This window comes from Schistocerca gregaria, chromosome 3 (assembly GCF_023897955.1).
Source record: "Schistocerca gregaria isolate iqSchGreg1 chromosome 3, iqSchGreg1.2, whole genome shotgun sequence".
NCBI classification, from domain to species: Eukaryota; Metazoa; Arthropoda; class Insecta; order Orthoptera; family Acrididae; genus Schistocerca; species Schistocerca gregaria.
This window is the reverse complement of record NC_064922.1, coordinates 179,936,914-179,957,818: the sequence shown is the minus strand read 5'-3', so window position 1 is coordinate 179,957,818 and position 20,905 is coordinate 179,936,914. Positions and strand designations below refer to the sequence as shown.

Here is a 20,905-nt window from a genome sequence, read left to right as displayed (position 1 = left end):
ATTGACAAGATACACAACCTGGCCCCAAGCAACATAGTTGATTGTTATTGAAACCTGGTTGGTAGGTACTCAGAGAGCGCACAGGATAAGGTTATGATTCTGGATGGCACTGCAAACAGTTACTGTGAGTTGCACAATCAAACACACAATTTTATTTTTCTAGGAACCACTTGTTTACACATTGTTTTAAAAGATCACAATTAGACAATACGGCTGAAGGCCTAGTTAAAGAAAACTTGAGATGCTTTCTGGGCTGAAGACCCAACACCACACTAAAAACAAGAATGGCCCAAGGCCTGGCTTAGAAATCAAAAGCAATTGAAAATAGAAGGAAAAATTAAAAAAAAAACATGCGATTGAAAACAATTAGCGGCTGAAGGCCTACACTATACATCTGAAGGACAACTATAATTAAAACACATTAATAAACAATTTTTTCTAACCAAGAAGTTTCTTTTTAAACTTACAACAGAATGGCCAAAAGCCTAATTAAAGAAATAGTAACTTATTGCACGCCTGAAGGCCACAAACTAATTTAAAACAACTGCTGAATGCCTGAAAAACAAGTCAGACAAACAATTTAAAATAAAACTCTTCCTTCTTATAAAAAAAATTTTCCTTTGAAGAATACACACTGCTGAAGGCCTTATAAAAGGGATTCACGTAAATCCTAGGCAGAAGGCCAATCATAACACGTTGAACCACTAACGGCTTAGGGCCTGGATTACAAAAAATTTCAGATACAACAAATTTTTAAGAAAAAAATTGTTTTAAATATAAAATAAATATTCAAAATTTTAATTTAACACAGCTGAAGGCCTATACGTAAAATTAAAAAAAAATCTGAATTAATACATGGACAAAGGCCTCGCACAATACTTCAAACTAAAATGAAAATCAAAATGTGAAACAAACAGAACAAGTGGTGCTCAGAAGTGTTCCAAGTGTCGGCCTGAGAAGGTAGCTCAAACGTAAGATGAGATGAGAGAGACAACCAAGAGTTGAAGGTAAATAATCGGGTGGCCATCCAAGTTACAGATGGGCCAAGGGCCAACCAACAAGTTAAACAATTTCCTTTCCGTCCGATCAACAGCAGAACGATGGAAAATATCGGCTGAGGACTAGGATATGAACAGCACTACAACTACAGAAATTGGAGTCTAAAAAGAGTCAAGGGAACAATATAACTATAAGCAAAATATGAACCAAACAACTTAAAAGGCTGTCGAACTACATGCCTACTGGACAGCATCAACATGAAGAGGAAAGGCACAATGCCGGAAAACTATGCAAACTACCAGGGCAGGTAACTGGGGCGGTAATGGCCACAGGGCAGAAAATACCGCTGGTGCACTTCACTGGCAAGTAACAGTCAATTTAATAATTAATCTCAATATAGGAAGACGGCTTCAAGATTCGCTGACTCCAACACATCGTACATTACTGCTAGCCCATATGGCCCAGGGAGCAACAACCCAAAAATGAACGAAGAGTTATCACAATAGCTGAGGTATTATTACAGGTTAACTGATCACTCAACTTCAGTGTCCAGGTAAAGTGGGCAATGAAAATGGTCGCTCTCGCAGTTAGCATCTCACGATCCGACAGTGCATGCACGCCGCCAGCTGTCCCAGCCTGCCCTTGCACCGCAGGACTTCCTCGCTGCTCCGTCCCAACCGTTTGACTGCCTGCAGCATGCAGACAGCATTAAAATACCTGCTCAGTCAAAACAACACAAGCCACACACGGTTCCACGAAACACTTCCACAAACAACTCGAACAATACTAAAACCAGTGACTGAGAGAACCCAGAAGCGGTCGGCGACCAAATACAGGTCGTCCAATGAGACAACCGACCGAACGACCAACCAAGGTCGTCCGCACTCAATTCATGTGTGTCAGTCAGCAATGGTCAAGCGAATCATGGCTGTCTCGACCTCACTGCTGCTCCGTCCCAACTCAACTCCCGATACACGATGACCCAAAAATACTAGCACTCGCTCCAAAGATAGAACAACAATGCTCTTATCTATAAGCGCTGCCGCTGCCACTCACGGGCAGGCAAGCCAGCAACTTAGCGACGCCAGCAAATAGAATAAGGAACTGGACGGCAGTACCGCAAGGAGAAGATGTCAAGTAATAAACGGCATGAACAAGAGCCGCACACCGCTCAATTGTGTATTGTTTCAATATTCTTAATATGGAGTGCGTGTGATGAGCAATCAATGCACCGTTTATTCACACGCCATACAACGGACTGCGTCGATTATTTAAGATGGCCTGCATTACGTTTCAGTTAAATAATTTTGTGATATTTAACTTCCTAGTCTTTTCCAATATACAAGGACCAGACATGTGATTTAATTAGTTGTCAGAAAAAGTTCTGGCAAGCTAACGTAAAATATTACCAGAGATTTTATTATCTGCTTCGTACTGAACTTTAAAATAAACATACAGCTTTCGCTAATAATATCTTTGTGGTTCGCATCGATATGTTCACACAAAAAATTCTGATTACAATAACTTTTTAAACTTTTCGGCCTATTTAGTTGAAAGTAACTTCTGAATGAATTCTCATTAATTATCGGTAATTTCCAAGAATGAAGGAATATCGTAGTAGTGGGGTAAAAACCATACATATCGAATTTGCGATCTTATATCGATCATGCGTCTCTAATGGAGGGCGTTATGGGTATGATTACAGTGGTCGCTACAGCAACGACAAAAGAAGAGCGTTACAAAAATACTTGTAATTGCAAAGGAGATGACTTACCTTACTCATCGTCGGTGTTGTAATCATGTGAAAGTCCATTATGGTGGTCTGGATGGATAATTTGGAAGAGTCTGACAAAGTATTCTTCCTGATACTCATTTGTTTTCCGCACTGGCCGCAATCAAATTGTAAACGGTAATTCAGCATCGAAACTGTGCCTAAGAAGTTTTACACACTTCGAACCACCACAGTCTATTTAGTCACTTCATTTCTCGCCCGGTGGTACTCCATATTTGCTACAAAAAGTCGAAAAATTTTCTTCGCTGGATAAACATGGAAATAGATTTTTCCATGTGAAAGACTCCGTCGAAGAAACATCAAGAACACGCGACATTCCACTCACAAACGACATAGATCGTCTGGGATTCCCTAGCAACTCAAATATAATTCAGGGAGGTACGTAATTTAGAGCAAGACGGAAAACAGATAAAAATAATTGATCATAACGCCCATCACCAAAGTCGCATGACGGAGTTACGATCGCATGCTCGATATGTATTCTTTGGACCCCGCGAGATCGATAGGCAATCATTTAGTTAATTAATATTTCTCTCTCCCCACAGTTTCAACTTTGTGAAGTAATTATTTCGCAAGATGAAATTATTGCCGACTTGGCAAAGGGATATGTTTGGTTCACGAACTTACACTGTTTAAAATAAATTTTGTTGTATTTTCAATATTATCTTTACACAGCGCGGTTGTATAAAACTTTTACTGAAATCTTAAAATGCCTGAAGTCAAATAAATAACCATATATTAGGAACAAGAGCGAGCAAAAAGTTAAGTATGCGAGAAAAAGAAGTGAGCTAATAATGTCGTGTAGTAGCCTATATAGTCCGCAACACATTACGACATTTGATTCTACTACTCTTACAGACTATATTGTGTTTAAATACTATTGAACTTAAATATTTCATTTTATTACTAAAAAATAATAAAGGCAGATTAAAACACTTTACCTACAGCTGGCGAAAATACGAGAGTGGTTTCAATATTACTGGACATTAATATCGCGGTGTTCCACAGAACGTCTTTGTCGCAGGCTGAACTGTGCTGTGAACACTTTAAATAAGGTGTTTAAATGTCTGTGAAGGTATGGCAGGCAATTCTTCCTCAAGGACCGAAAGCAGTGAAAGTAGTAATATAGCACACGGGTGTCTCCAGCGAAGTTGACCTTCTAAGTCATTCCAAAGGTGTTCTATTGGGTTCAGCTAGGGCTCAAGGAGAGCCCAGTCAATATCAGGAATATTATTGTCTATAAACCTTGTTTACGTATCGGGTGGTCCAATCCTGAGCATGCATTGTTGTTGTTGTGATCTTCAGTCCAGAGACTGGTTCGTTGCAGCTCTCTATGCTACTTTATCCTGTGCAAGCTTCTTCTCCCAGTACCTACTGCAACCTACATCCTTCTGAATCTGCTTAGTGTATTCATCTCTTGGTCTCTCTCTACGATTTTTACCGTCCACGCTGCCCTCCAATACTAAATTGGTGATTTCTTGATGCCTCAGAATATGCCCTACCAACCGATCCCTTCTTCTAGTCAAGTTACGCCACAAATTTCTCTTCTCTCGAATTCTATTCAATACTTATTCATTAGTTATGGGGTCTAACCATCTAATCTTCAGCATCCTTCTGTAGAACCACATTTCGAAAGCTACTATTCTCTTCATGTCTAAACTATTTATCGTCCACGTTTCACTTCCATACATGGCTATACTCCATACAAATACTTTCAGAAACGTCTTCCTGACAATTAAATCCATACTCGATGTTAGCAAATTTCTCTTCTTCAGAAACGCTTTCCTTGCCATTGCCAGTCTACATTTTATATCCTCTCTACTTCGACCATCTTCAGTTATTTTGCTCCCCAAATAGCAAAACTCCTTTACTACTTTAAGTGTCTCTTTTACTAATCTAATTCCCTCAGCATAAATTCGACTAAATTCCATTATTCAGGCCTTGCTTTTGTTGATGTTCATCTTATATCCTCTTTCCAAGACACTGTCCATTCCGTTCAACGGCTCCTCCAAACCCTTTGATGTCTCTGACAGAATTACAATGTCCTCGGCGAACCTCAAAGTTTTTATTTTTTCTCCATAGATTTTACTTCCTACTCCGAATGGCGCCTTGCTTCGTCATAGCAAATAACGTAGCTGAAGGCTATGCTAACTATCGTCTCGACAATTGAGAGCGTAAAAGTCAGTGTACCATCGCTAGCAAAGTCGGCTGTACAACTGGGGCGAGTGCTAGGAAATCTCTCTAGACCTGCCGTGTGGCGGCGCTCGGTCTGCTATCACTGATAGTGGCGTCACGCGGGTCCGACGTGTACTACCGGACCGCGGCCAATTTAAAGGCTACCACCTAGCAAGTGTGGTGTCTGGCGGTGACACCACAGTTTGTTTCTTAAAATTTTTCAAAATTGATTTTAAATTTACCTTTCATGCTTAAACACTGCGACCTTCTACCTTTAAAGATTATGGTAATATATTTTAAAATTTTGAAGTTTCATTGTGGTCCTCCCTCAGTCATTGGTATTGCACGTTGGATATGTTGTTTCTTTAAATTATTTTATAGCTATCTTAATTAGATTTTGTATCTTGTTGATTTTTAAGATTTCTTGTCCATGATTTCGTGGGGTCTACCATCACCTCTTAATAACTGAAATCGGGATTCATCTGATCAGACTACGATTTTTCAGTTGTCTTGAGTTCCACCGATATGGTAACGAGCCCAGGAGAGGCGCTCCAGGCGATTTCGCGCTCTTAGCACAGGTACTCGCGTCAGTCGTCTGCTGCCAAAGACCTTTAACGGATACATTCGTCGTACGTCCACATTGATTTTTGTAGTTATTTCGTGCGGAGCTGTTGGTCTGCTAAAACTGAAAACCGTACTCAGACGCCGCTACTCTAGTTCGTTAAGAGAATGCCATCGGAACTGCGTTTTACGTGGCGAGAAATAAATCCTGAAATTAGGTATTGTGACACATCCTTAACACTGTCGATCTTGGAATATTGAATTTCCAAACGATTTGCGAAACTGCATCTACCATCCTTCCAGCTCCATGCAACCTTCGACAGAAGGAAGCGAAAGAAAGGTTCCCTTGGGTAGCATTGCTCGCAACCACCGACCAATGGAAGCGAAGGAGAAGCTAACTTGGGGAGCATTGCACGTAACCCCCGTCCTATGGAAGCGAAGGAAAGGCTCACTTGGGAAGCATTGCTCGCAACCATCGACCTATGGAAGCGAAGGAGAGGCTCACTTGGGAGATTGCTCGCAACCCCTGACCAAAGGATTCGAAGGAAGGGCTCACTTGGGAAGCGTTGCTCGCATCTTCCGACCAATGGAAGCGAAGGAAAGGCTCACTTGGGAAGCATTGCTCGCAACCACCGACCAATGGAAGCGAAGGAAAAGCTCACTTGGGAATCATTACTCAGAACCACCGACCAAAGGAAGCGATGGAAAGGCTCACTTGGGAAGCATTGCTGGGAGCCCCCAACCAATGGAAGCGAAGGTAAGGCTCCCTTCGGAAGCATTGCTCACAATCCCCAACGAATGAATGCAAAGAGAAGGCTCACTTCGGAAGCATTGCCTGCAACCCCCGACCAATGGAAGCGAAGGAAAGGCTCACTTGGGAAGCATTGCTCGTAACCCCCCCGACCAACGGAATTGATGGAAATCCTCATGTGGGAAGCATTGCTCACAACACAAGACAAATGGTGTCGAAGGGAAGGCTCACTTGGGAAGCATTGCTCACAACCCCCGTCCAATGGAATCGAAGGAAAGTCTCACTTGGGAAGCATTGCTCGCAACCCTCGACCTATGGAAGCGAAGGAAACGCTTGCTTGGGAAACATTTTTCGGAACCTTCTACAGAAAGAAGCGAAGGAAAGGTTCCCTTGGGAAGCATTGCTCGCAACCCCCGTCCAATGGAAGCAAAGGAAAGGATCACTTGGGAAGGATTGTTCGCTACTCCTGACCAATGGAAGCGAAGGAAAGGCTCACTTGGGGATCATTGCCTGTAAACCCTGACCAATGGAATCGAAGGAAAGGCTCACTTGGGAAGCATTGCTCGCAACCCCCCTCCAATGGAAGCGAAGGAAAGCTGACTTGGGAAGCATTGCTAGCAACCCCTGACCAAAGGAATCGAAGGAAGGGCTCACGTGGGAAGCATTGCTCGCAACTACCGACCAATGGAAGGGAAGGAAAGGCAAACTTGGGTAGCATTACTCGCAACCACCGACCAATGGAAGCGAATGTAAGGCTCACTTGGGAACCATTGCTCAGAACCACCGACCAAGGGAAGCGATGGAAAGGCTCTCTTGGGAAACATTGCTCACAACCCCCGTCCAATGGAAGCAAAGGAAAGGATCACCTGAGAAGCATTGTTTGAAAGCCCCCAACCAATGGAAGCGAAGGATAGGATCACTTGGGAGGCATTGCTCACAACCCCAAGAACAATGGAAACGAAGGAAAGGCTCGCTAGGGAAGCATTGTTCGCAACCTTCGATAGAAGCAAGCGGAGGAAAGGCTCCCTTGGGAAGCATTGCTCGCAACTACAGACCAATGGAGGCGAAGGAGATGCTCACTTGGGAAACATTGCATGGGTCTACCGACCAATGGAAATCGAAGGAAATGCTCACTTGAGAAGCATTGTTCGCAACTCCCGACCAATAAAAGCAAAGGAAATGCTCTCTTGCGGCACATTGCTCGCAACCCCCGACCAATGGATGCTAAGGAATGGCTCACTTGGGAAGCATTACATGCAACCACCGACCAATGGAAGCGAAGGAAAGGCTCACTTGGGAAGCATTGCTCGCAAACACTGACCAATGGAAGCATTGCTCATAACCACCGGCCAATGGAAGCAAAGGAAAGGCTCACTTGGGTAGCATTGCTCGTAACCCCCAACCAACGGAATTGATGGAAATGCTCATGTCGGAAGCATTGCTTACAACCCAAGACAAATGTAATCGAAGGAAAGGCTCACATGGGAAGAGTTGCTCGCAACTACCGACCAATGGAAGCTAAGGAAAGACTCACTTGGCAATCATTGCTAGGAACCACCGACCAATGAATGCGAAGGAGAGGCTCACTTGGGAAGCATTGCTGGCAACCTGCGACCAATGGAAGGGAAGGAAAGGTTCATTTGGGAAGCATTGCTCTCATCCACCAACCAATGAAAGCAAAGGAAAGACTCACTTGGCATCATTTCTCGCAAACCCCGACGAAAGGAATCGAAGGAAGGCCTCACTTGGGAAGCGTTGGTCGCAACTACCGTCCAATGGAAGCGAATTAAAGGCTCACTTGGGAAGGATTGCTCGCAACCACTGACCAATGGAAGCGAAGGAAACGCTCGCTTGGGAAGCACTGTTCAAAACCCCCAACCAATGGAAGTGAAGGAAAAGCTCACTTAGGAAGCATTGTTCGCAACCTTCGACAGAAGGACGCGAAGCAGAGCCTCCCTTGGGAAGCATTGCTAGGAACGCCCGAACTATGGAAACGAAGAAAAGGCTCGTTAGGGAAGCATTGTTCGGAAACTTCGACAGAAAGGAGCGTGGAAAAGGCTTCCTTGGGAAGCATTGCTCGCAACCACCGTCCAATGGAAGCGAAGGAAATGCTCACTTGGGAAACATTGCACGGAACCACCAAACAATGGAATCAAAGTAAAGGCTCACTTGGGAAGCACGGCTCGCAACCACCGACCAATGGAAGCGAAGGAAAGGCTCGCTTGGGACCATTGTTCGCAACCTTCGACAGGAGGAAGCGAAGGAAAGTTTATTTTGGGAAGCATTGCTCGCAACCACCGACCAATGGAAGCAAGGGAATAGCTCACTTGGGGAGCATTGATTGCAACCCCCGACGTATGGAAGTGAAGGAAAGGCTCACTTGGGAAGCATTGTTTGCAACCTTTTGCAGAAAGAAGCGAAGGGAAGTCTCCCTCGGGAAGCATTGCTCTCATCCACCGACCAATGAAAGCAAAGGAAAGACTCACTTGGTGATCATTGCTCGCAACCCCCGACCAAAGGAATCGAAGGAAGGACTCACTTGTTAAGCGTTGCGATCAACTACCAACCAATGGAAGCGAAGGAAAGGCTCACTTGGGAAGCATTGCTCGCAACCACCGACCAATGGAAGCGAAGGAAAGGCTCACTTGGGAAGCATTGCTCAGAACCACCGACCAATGGAAGCGATGGAAAGGCTCACTTGCTAAGCATTGCTCGCAACCTTCTACAGATGGAAGCGAAGGAAAGGCTCCCTTGGGAAGCATTGCTCGCAACCATCGACCAGTGGATGCAAAGGAAATGCTCACTTGGGAAACATTGCACGGACCCACCGACCAATGGAATCGTAGGAAAGACTCACTTGGGAAACATTGTTCACAACTCCCGACCAATTGAAGCGAAGGAAAGGCTCACTTTGTGAACATTGCTCGTAACCCCTGACAAATGGAAGCGAGGGAAAGGCTCACTTGGGAAGCACTGTTGGCAACATTCGACAGAAGGTAGTGAAGGAGAGGCTCCTAGGGAAGCATTGCTCGCAACCCCCGACCTATGGAAGCAAAGGAAAGGCTCGCTTGGGAAGCATTGTTTGCAACCTTCGACAGATGGAATGCGTAGGAAAGGTTCCTTTGGGAAGCATTGCTCGCAACCACCAACCAATGGATGTGAAGGAATGCTCACTTGGGAAACATTGCAGAGGACCACCGACCAATGGAATAATAGGAAAGGCTCATTTGGGAAGCATTGTTCGCCACTCCCGACCAATGCAAGCGAAGGGAAGGCTCACTTGGGAAGCATTGCTTGCAGCTACCGACCAATGGAAGCTAAGAAGAGGCTCACTTGGGAAGCATGGCTCGCAACCCCTGACCTATGGAAGCGAAGGAAAGGCTCGCTTGGGAAGCACTGTTCGCAACCTTTCACAGATGGAAGTGGAGGAAACGCTCCCTTGGGACGCATTGCTCGCAACTATCGACCAATGGATGCAAAGGAAAGGCTCACTTGGGAAGCATTGCTCGCAACCACCTACCAATGGAAGTGAAGGAAAGGCTCACTTGGAAAGCATTGCTCTCAACCCTCGACAGGTTGAAGCGAAGGAAAGGCTCACTTGGGATCTCTGAAGTGCACAGTCAAGGACAATACCAGAGGTGCTTCGCCTTCTCGACTGCAGGATTCATATCCTTTAAAACGTCCTCCTTCTGCTCTTTTATGCTCCATTTGGGTCTTTGGCTGTAGCGGTTCACTCCAGATGTATGGATTCTTCCCTGGGGTTACAATGTGCACCCATATAATGGAACAAATGCCTCTAGGTTGTGTACCTGACCTATTTTGGCAAATACAACTACCCTGGATGACCACATATACCCCATACTAGTTCTGTACTATTAAATATTTATATCTCCGTAAAGGTTTCGTTTTATTGATACAAAACTTAGTCATCAGTCTGGAATGCAAAATATTTAATTTTTTTTTCTTTTCTAAATCTAAAAACACTTCGTTAGAAAAAATATCATGGTGTGATTTTTTGCGGGATTTTATGTCCCGTTCTCGTTTACGATAGAAACTGTTATACGTGTGCTAATTTTTAGAAGTATTATGTCGTCTGACACTCATGTTTTTGCGTAATCTCACATTAGTTTGCAGAACTTCACATTTTGTAACGTGAAATGCGTGACAGTATAGCAGCACTACTGTCTGTATGCTCTGAGCTACACGTAATTCTCTGTATACAGTGTTGCCTATTTAGCTGCTAACTTTGGTTTTCGCTCGATCTGAAACTTTTCTTCGGTTGTGGTTTCTCATATGGGTACAATGTCGTTTTATTAAGGCATTGTCTATTTATTTTATGTGTAAGGGTAGTGAAGGAGTAGTGAGGGAGTTCAGGAACGAAACTGAGCAGAGTTTGTCGTTCTGGAGGAGGGGTAACTGGCAACGGTAACTAAATACAGTGAACAGTGAATGCTACATAAGGAAATGAAGACTGAATTGGTAATTTAGTGGAGGAAAGGGGGTGTATACAGAGGCGAAATATGGGAGAGGTTGGGAGGGACAGAGAGAGGGAGAATGGAAGTGTAACCTTTTCTTTATGTGATATGTTCTGTTGTTCTGTTTAGTGCCTGCTTTCCCATATTTATCTGGTCTCTAAATAGCTGGTAATTGTGAATTAGTGCTTTGTGTGTATGTCAGCTTACTTGAAAAATGAACAGATGTCAGTTTTTATTGATTTTTGAGGTGCTCATACCTTATTTCTGTTGTGAGTCGCCTGTACTGCATTTCCGTGCCCCTGAGATGTTCTTTACACCTTGTGTCAAGAGTCGTGCCAGACATTCCAATGTAGAGTTCGTCTCAGTAGCTCGTACATACCAGGTAGCTGCGATCTATCATGATTTGCTTTTAATTTTCAGATCTGATTCTGTACTGAATTATTCGTTTTGTAGCCAATGTTTATGTCCTGTTTGTTTAATATGTTACGTATTTTGTATGTGAGTATTGTGCTTGTTCATTGACTGTCGTTTCCTCGTAACTTTGCTGCTTGTATTATTTTTGCCATCGTTTATGTCTGGAAGTCTTTTCTGAAAGTATTTGTATAGAGTGTAGCCATGTATGGAAGTGAAACATGGACAATAAATATTTTGGACAAGAAGAGAATAGAAGCTTTCGAAATGTGGTGCTACAGAAGAATGCTGAAGACTAGATGGGTAATGAGAAAATATTGGATAGAATTTGGGAGAAGAGGAGTTTGTGGCACAACTTGATAAGAATAAGGGACCGGTTGGTAGGAGATGTTCTAAGGCATCAAGGGATGACATGTGTAGCATTAGAGGGGAGCGTGGAAGGTAAAAATCGTAGATGGACACCAGCAGATGAATACACTGAGCAGATTCAGAAGGATGTAGGCTGCAGTAGGTACTGGGAGATGAAGCAGCCTGCACAGGATAGAGTAGCATGGAGAGCTGCATCAAACCAGTCTCAGGACTGAAGACAACAACAACAACAACAACATGGTTTTTTTGTGCGTGCTACTTTTTTACGGTTTTTATCTCCATTTTACAGTCGCCCCTTATTGTCCATTGTCTTCCATAATGTTCCCCCTTTTTTATATCTATGTGCAGTATATTTCCTCTTTTATGTTATTTTTAAATTCTTCTATTGTATGTTCTACGTCTTTCGGCTGAAGAGCAGCTCATGTGCTGCTGCCAGCCCGCCCCAATGGGGAATTTAAATATAATGAAAAAGAAGAAGAAGTGGCGCAGTTGTTAGATTGGCTACTGCTGTTGTAATGACATGTTATCAAGTTTTATGTGAGTTTCAACGTGGCGTTATAGTCGTTGCACGAGCGATGGGACACAGCATCTCCAAGATAACAATGAGTTTAAACACTTTCGCTGGCCACCTAATTCCCTAGACATGAACATTATTGATCATGTTTGGGATGCATTGCAACGTGATGTTCAGAAGAGATCTCCACCCTGTCGTTCTCTTACGGATTTATGCATAGCCCTGCTCCCATGGTGTCATTTCTCTTCAGCAGTACTCGGGACATTAATTGAGTCCATGCCACGCTGTGTTGCGGCACTTCTGCGTGTTCGCGGGGGCCCTACACTATATTGGGCAAGTGTACCAGTTTCTTAGGCTCTTCAGTGTATATTATGTCATCCATCTACTTCTATCAGTAGATGACATTGTAACCTCTGTTAACACAATTTCAAATACTACTTTTTCGGTATGATTCATGAAGATGTTGGCTAGTGTCCCGGAAATAGATAACCAATAGGCAAACATCTTTGACCGTAGTACTCCTAATTGAATTCAAAACAGTTTTGTTGTATTATTAACTGTAACAAAGTTATTCTTTCATCCACATGTTCCTGAGGAAGCTGCTTGTGTTTCATCAGGTTTTCTTCAGTTAGGTTAATACTCTTGTTAACAGGGATATTAATGTAATGATAATGTACAGTTTTCCAAAATCGAAGCAAAGCAACATTGTTGTACATGATTTCTTTATTATCTGTTGTGTTTTTAGCTAAATAGCACTTTTTCTTGTCCTACAATTTTCAGATGTATAATACTGAGTGAGCAGAGATTGCATCTGTGCTGTTAGTAGGTTTGTAGGAGGTACACATTCATTTACAGTTCACTTCATGGGAATGGTGAACTTATGAATTCTGGGCTGGTATCTCATATTGGGTGACATCGGGTTTTCTTGTACAAGTCCTAGTTTCTCCGAGTGAGAGAAGTATACACTATGTTATCGAATGTGTTTTTAACATGTATTCAAAATCTATATGTTGGGATGCATTCTTAATTTTATATGTTATTTTCGGCTATTGAGTCAATGGTAAATCAAAGTTACATGATAAATAATATGTTTGTTTGGAGGCACATGTTTACAGTGCTCGTAGAAATTTAAAGCCCCTCGCTGCAATATCATAACATCCCAAACCAAAATGTCTCTATGATGTCAGAATCCAAGATAACAATGTAAGCTGACGAAGTGAGGATACAAGGGCAGTCTCTGTGGCCTGAGACTACAAGATTGTGATCCAAGACGACGGTCTGCGAATACGAGGACAGTAGGTATGATAGTGACCTGGAGATATGAGGGCAGTCTACATAGATGCCATGTTACTTACATCTAATATGGTGGACACATGGAAATGAGGACGGCTTGATGCTTGTAGGATCCCTTCATCAAATCTGAAAATGGCCGGACATTCGAAAAATTATCGGTTTTCCCCGATCTGATGATGGTACTGTTCACTCTTGCACATGATACGCTTGTACTATGCTTAAACAACTCCTCCCTCACTCCTTTAAAATTGAAGTTACGATAATTGTAAACTGTCGTTTGAATCCCAAGAGCTGACTTGTTCTACCTTTTAAACGGAATATCTCACATATTGCTGTCAAATACTTGTCATTATACAAGGGGCGTTTGAAAAGTTCGTGCAAAGTCCGAGAGATGTCACCACTGGCGCGTATCGAGGTCATGCTTAGTTAGTAGCAAATGGTTCAAATGGCTCTGAGCACTATGGAACTCAACTGCTGTGGTTATCAGTCCCCTAGAACTTAGAACTGCTTAAACCTAACTAATCTAAGGACATCACAAACATCCATGCCCGAGGCAGGATTCGAACATGCGATCGTAGCGGTCGCGCGGTTCCAGACTGTAGCGCCTAGAACCGCTCAGCCTCATCGGCCAACAGTTAGTAGCATCTTTGGAAAGAACGCACACCAAGTTTCAGCCGTATTGGTCTATTTGTTTTTGTTTGGCATTCGTGTGAATCAAGGAAGTAGAGTGATTGTCAAAAAAGGGACGAAAAATAATTTCGTGTGGTGATTAAATATTACTTTATGAAAGGAAAAACGCCTCTGGAGACCATATCGAAGCTTGATAAACATTACGATGACTCTGCACCTTCGGTTAGAACAGTTTATAAGCGGTTTCTAAATTTTCAGACTGCCCATATGGACGCCCTGTGGGAGTTACAACTCCAGAAATCATTGATAAAATCCAGGATATGGTGATGGATGACAGAAGAGTTAAGGTACGTGATAGTGGTAGTGCTGTGGGGATCTCGAATGAACGGGTACATAATATTTTGAATAAAGATTTTGAGATGAGAAAGCCATCCGCAAGATCTGTTCCTCCATTGCTCACGCTTGACCACAAACGGAATCGTGAGAAGTGTTGCCAAGATGGTTTGTAGCTGTTCAGGAAGAATCTGCAGGACTTTAAGCGTCGTTTCGTAACTGTGGAAGAAACATCGATACATTGATATACTCCTGAGACCAAACCACAATCTAAACAATGGGTTACCAAGGGAGAATCTGCACCAAAAAGGGTGAAGACCATTCCTTCAGCTGGAAAGGTTAAGGTGAGCGTCTTTTAGGATTCGCAAGGGTTACTCCTCATCGACTAACTGGAAAGGGTAAAGAATTGCAGATGCATATTATTCATCGTTATTCGACAGTTTGGAAACCGAGCTGCAAGAAAAGCTCTGGCGATTGGACCTCACAAAAGTCCTTTTCCATCACCACAATCCACCAGCACACACTTCAGCAGTTGTGGTCGCAAAATTAATGGGAATAGGATTCCAACTCTTTTCACATCCCCCTATTGTCCCTCGGACTACTATCTGTTCCCAAATTTGAAGAACTGGCTGGCGGGACAAAGATTTTATTCAAACGAGGCGGTGATTGCAGCAACTAATAGCTATTTTGCAGACTTGTACGATTCCTATTATTCTGAAGGGATCAACAAATTAGAACAGCGTTGGACGAAGTGTATAAGTTTAAAGGGAGACAATGTCGAAAAATAAAACAGGTTTACCCCAAACACAAAGTAGTTTTTCTTTTTGCGCACACTTTTCAGACGCCCCTCGTAATGTCCAGTGGGATATGTATTCACATGCACCTTTGTTATTTAAGCGAATACAACACCGGGGAGGGCCCTCTGCCATACTTGCAAAGTTCACCACCAGGCCGTAAGCTGCATATAGCCATGTACCATGAATCGTGAGTGCCTTGTCTACCTGCCACTGCCACTAGCAAAAGCCACCTGGTCCCACTGGAAATACTGTACAATGCGTACTGCCAATTGCCGGCCGGCGTGGCCGAGCGGTTCAAGGCACTTCAGTCTGGAACCGCCACCGTCGCAGGGTCGAATCCTGCCTCGGGCATGGATTTGTGTGATATCCGTAGGTTAGTTAGGTATAAGTAGTTCTAAGTTCTAGGGGACTAATGACCTCAGATGTCAAGTCCCATAATGCTCAGAGGTATTTGAATTTCGTACTGCCAATTGAAATGCCTAACATGTTGTGATACTGTTTGTAATGGCTCTGCAGTCGCAGCCCATGTGACATAAGTTAAAGTGGTAGGAGGAGCAGGAGAATATGAAATGTGAGAAGCACTATTTTGCGTTACCGCACATTGAAACTATCAGGGAAACTGAAAATTCTTCCCAGTTTAAAAATGAACTATAACCCACACGTAAATTCTGCAGGGGCAATCTATGTGTGTGTGTGTGTGTGTGTGTGTGTGAATTACTAAGGGACCAAGCAGCTAAGGTCGTCGGTACCTACGGTTTCACACTATCTTAAACTAACCTATGCTAATAACAACACAGACACCCATGCCCGAGGGAGGACTTGAACCTCTGGCGGGAGGGACTGCGCAATCCGTGACATGGCGCCTGAAACCACGATGCCAATCGGCGCGCCGGCCAATCTATGAAAAAGAGTGATGTGCATCTGGCATACTGAGGGAAGACTTGTGCAGTGGGTGAGAAACCTTTTAATCCATAAAAAAATATATATGGGGTTGATGAAAGCTATGTTGAAAATTATGGTAATTGCTTGTTATTCTATAAACTCATCTTTCCTATGTGCTGCAGCCACTTACAAACCAAAATGGACAATGAAACACAATTTTTCTTACTTACAAGTCGAGTTATAGCCCTCAAAAGCATGACAAATACACATTGATCGGTCAGAACATCATGACTACCGACCTACTACTGATATAAACACGCCCAGGCGATAGGAGCATCGCCTGAGGAGGAATGACTGTTAGTCAGACACAAACACGGTGCACATAGTATTAGTCTGCGTGCTGTCCACGTGTAGAATGGGGAAGGAGCGCAGTGTAACTGAGTTTGACCGAAGGCTGAATGTGATGTCCCAGAGACTCGGCACGAGCATTTCAGAAACTGCACGACTTGTCAGATGTTCAAGGGGTACTGCGATGAGTGTCTTTGACATGCAGTGAAGCCAACCAGACATAGTGAGGTTGGGCGGCCATCCCTCGTTATCGACGTTGGATGTCACAGGCTGGGAGACTTGAAAAACAGGAAAGGCAGCGATCTGTCGCGGAACTAACATCAGATTTTAACTCCTGGGCAGGGTACAAGAGTGTCTGCACACATCTAACGATGGGCCTTCGCAGGCAATGGCCCGTGCATATGCCAATGTAAACACCCCAACATTGGGAACTACTACTGAAATTGGCACTGAAAGCTGGCGCAGTGGCAGGGCGTTGCATCGTCTGATGAAACCACACCTTCATCATGCCGATGGGAGGGCGCGAATCTGTAGTCTTCCAGGAGAACAGCTCCTTGACACCTGTACTCTTGGACAGAGACAAGCTGGCAGTGACTCCATTATGGTCTGGGGAACGTTCACGTTGGAATCCATGGGTCCAGTGCAGCTCGTGCAAGGCACCATGGCGGACAAGGGAGTATCACACACTGATTGCATACCACCTACAACCCTTCATGACGAACATGTTCCCGGATGGCAGTAACATTTTTCAACAAGGGAATGGGCCATGTCACGAGCTCGGAAGTGTGATGGGGTGGTTCGAGGTATACAGTGGTGAGTTGCAATTGGTGTGCTGCCCCCCCCCCCCCCCCCCAACTCGTCAGATTCAAACCCAATGAAACAAATCTGGGATGTGATTGAATGTGTCATCAGAGGTCATCGCCCTCCTCCAAGGAGTTAAGAGAATTAGGTGGCCTGTGTGTGCAGATGCGGTGTCAACTCACACCAGTGACTGACCTAGTCGTCATGGCTTCCAAATCACGCTGAGTCGCTACTGTTATCCGTGCCTAAGAAGGACATACCGGCTACTATGTAGGTGGTCATTATGTTGAGTCTGAGAGGTGTACGTGATTAAAAAAGAATGACATTTTTACAACAGTGGAAATCAATAACCTAGGTGCTTAAGCCATTTACAGGCGGAATAACTCTGCTCACGTACCTGAAATGGGATTCTCTGGTGAGAATCGCCTCTTGATGAGGTGCAGTTGGACAGCCCACAACTGGCTGCCCCTATGTCTACTCAGAACAGAGCCATGAGTGAAACGTCACTGCTCAGAAGATGCTGGCAACGACACGTTATCAATGATATTTATCGCCTCTTTTTGAGAAATGGTAATCATTGCTTAATAGCACAATTCTGTACGTTACATCATCGATACTGTGTGACACAAAATGAAAAGGTTGCTGATGGTATTGATATGAGTCAAATTTGGCACATACAATATGATGCATAGTATTTTCCAGTAAGAAATGTGGTTTATGAAGTCAAAGAACGATTCCACTGTAGCTGCAGAAAAATTTCTTGATCGTGATCTCTGACTCACACAGACATTTTGTATGTTTCATACTTCTAATAATGAACTACTAAGTCCAACAACAGCTACAAAAGGTTTGAACGGTTAACCCTCTCTCTCTTTATGACACTGCATCAGTTGAGTTATTGTATAAGTTATATCTCATTTAAGATGTATTAAATCCTTTCGACATAGTGACGACTTGAACTGTAAAGTCACTATGTGGGTTATGTGTAGTCTTTTACTTCTACACCTGTCTGAGGTACTTAGTTTTGAGAGTTCACTATGTAAAGTTGTACAACATTTATAAATAATGAAAGCCAATTTTTTACAGCTTTTTTTGTAAAATGTTAAAGTTTGTAATAATTTTAGTGTAACATGAGGTATTTTGTTACAGCTGCCAATGCTCTATTACTCTATGGCATTGCAACAGCTGAACTATCAAGACTTATGGCATGTAAAAATGTTCTGTCTCTCTTTGATACAGCAATATCAGGACTGTAAATTCACGGCTCCTTACATCAAGAACTTGTCTACCAGGTATAGTTGTATGCTGTACATGGCCAACTATTCGTTTGTACTTACATAGCACTTCTACTACATGCTCCTGCCTATACGTTAATGTTACATGGTCGTTTCTTGCTGGATTTGTAAAACACTCTGAATGTCAAATATACGTTTGTTATATCAACTGGAAAATTTATTCAATAATTTGAAGTTTTTACGATATGAAAAACAGTTTAGAAATACACATCTCTAGCAATGCCAGGTAATGATGTTGCTAATGAAGCTGCATACTGAGGCACAACATACATCGAAATTAGTTGCAAAGGCCTCCACTGAAATTTTCCTAATTGTAATATTTGTAAACGCATGCCATACATTTCCAAAACATATTCACAGCTCCCAAGACGATCATACACTGCACACTGGATGGCTGAGCTAGCACTCATCATGTTGGTGACTGTAGATTCATGTTAGTGAATTGACTATGTGGTATTATAGTTGTTGTATATTTTCACTGTTCTTGGGTAGTTCCAACACATTTTGTATAACAATCCAGTAACAAGGTAGGCATTTGAACATCGGACGTTCATCATTGAGCATTGCAGTTATTTGCCCTGAATCCTGACATGATTGGTACGATTCATGGTCTGAAAGCACTAACTTCATATCATTAAACTGTGAATTTTCAAAAACTATCACAACACTGAACTCATGGTCTGCGGACATACCTACAACAATGTGTTTACTGTCACTTGCACTCACACCCAAATCTAGAGATGTCAGACACTCAGATGTGTGTCGATACATTGTCAATCAAAACACCCATTTATTTCGTAGTGTGTGCTATCGTGCAGTAGAAGATGCATAAACGGTTATTAAAAGTAACTCCAATACTGCAGAGTATAGGCAAACCATATCTGTGACGTACTCTTTGGTAGGTGACTTGGTAGCGCATCAGATTGTTGTGCTAAAGATTCCGAGTTCAAGACGCACTAAACGTGTTTTTATTTAACACATTACGCGTGAAATTGTTATATTGGAGAACATTTTTCTGCCACGTAAAAGGACGTTTCGGGGTTTGTAGTAATATTCTTTTCGCAGTCTGCTTTCGCTTCATTAATTGAAAGTAGTAAACCTGTAGCGTACATTTGTATATATAACACCACACCAATCTACACAATGTACTCTAAAGGACTGCTACTTTCAATTAATGTAGCGAAGGCAGACTGCCAAAACAACATTACTACCAACTATGAAACGTCCTTTCACAAGGCAGAAAAATGTTCTCGCGTACTACAATTTCACGCGTGGTCTTTAAAAAAAGAATTCGCCATCAGTGGGTTTCGACCTCGTGACCTTTAGTACAACGATATGACACTCTACCAGTTCACCTGCCTTCTTTTTTTTCACGTTTTGTTCGTTATTGGTCGTTGTTTCTGGTCGGGGCGCTCGTCCCATGACGCCTGTTCACGTTCATCTTTGATCCAGTCACTCATTTTTATTTTATTACACAGGGCAGCTAACACTCTGACCGAACACGCTGAGCTACCATACTGGTAACCAGAGATCTTCACATTAGGACCTTACAGATGCTGTTTGCCTATACTCTGGAGTTCTGGTAATACTTTTAATTACCATTTACGCATCTTCTACTGGACGACAAGACACAGCACGAAATAATCGGTGTTTTCGTTGATATTCTATCGACACACTACGTTTGGTACCGACCTGAGTGTCTGATATCTGGAGGTTTAGGAGTCAGCTGCAAAGTTACTGAGAATAACACCACTTTGATAGCTGCACTATACCAAGTCTTGAGTGATGCAGACGTTAGTGATAGTGGTAACTCTGTGCCTGAAATGAATTTAACGTGCTGACTTCGTATCTGCTCCTTGTGTCAGGTGGACTAGACAATGCTGGTGGCACGACGACACGTGCCAATGTTGGATTTACTGTAAACTCAAAGTGTGGATAGAGGGGTAGCGCAGCTCCACCCTGTTTGGTGTGGTACTAATAGCATTTGGCTTTACGCCGTCTGTGCCCTGGTGGTGAAATTTCTGAGTGTCGAAGGAACTCTCCACTTTGTGTTCTTTCTTTTAATAATAAAATGAACAACTGTATCACTGCATATGATGGTGCCAAGTGTTTCACAACCAAATATGGGCTACTCAGTTTTAAAGATAGAACAGGTCAGCTCTTGGGTTTCAAACTTACGAGTTGCAACGTTGAGAATGGAGGGGGTTGGTAGAATTGTTTAATAATAGCACAAGTGAATTGTAAAGAATGGGGAAAACCGCTGATTTTCTGAATCCCTGCACCATTTTAAACTTGGAAGAAGTGATCTTCCAATCATAAAGGCTGCCCTCCTTTCCGTAGACAAACCATCTTTGATTTGTTCTCAGATCCCCTGTTCACCATCTTCGATTTCCCTCTTAGATTATGACGTCATAGTGAACGTCCTAGTGTCCCCTGGTCACCATCTTTGAGTGGGGCATCGTAGAGAGTGTCCTAATAT

General features: G+C 43.1%; 1 protein-coding gene across 1 annotated transcript in view; it reads left to right on the top strand.

The window, feature by feature from the left end:
* LOC126355299 (solute carrier family 22 member 7-like) overlaps nt 1–20,905 on the top strand; it is a 570,778-nt gene that overhangs the window by 513,607 nt on the left and 36,266 nt on the right. The gene's annotated exons all lie outside the window — the stretch shown is intronic.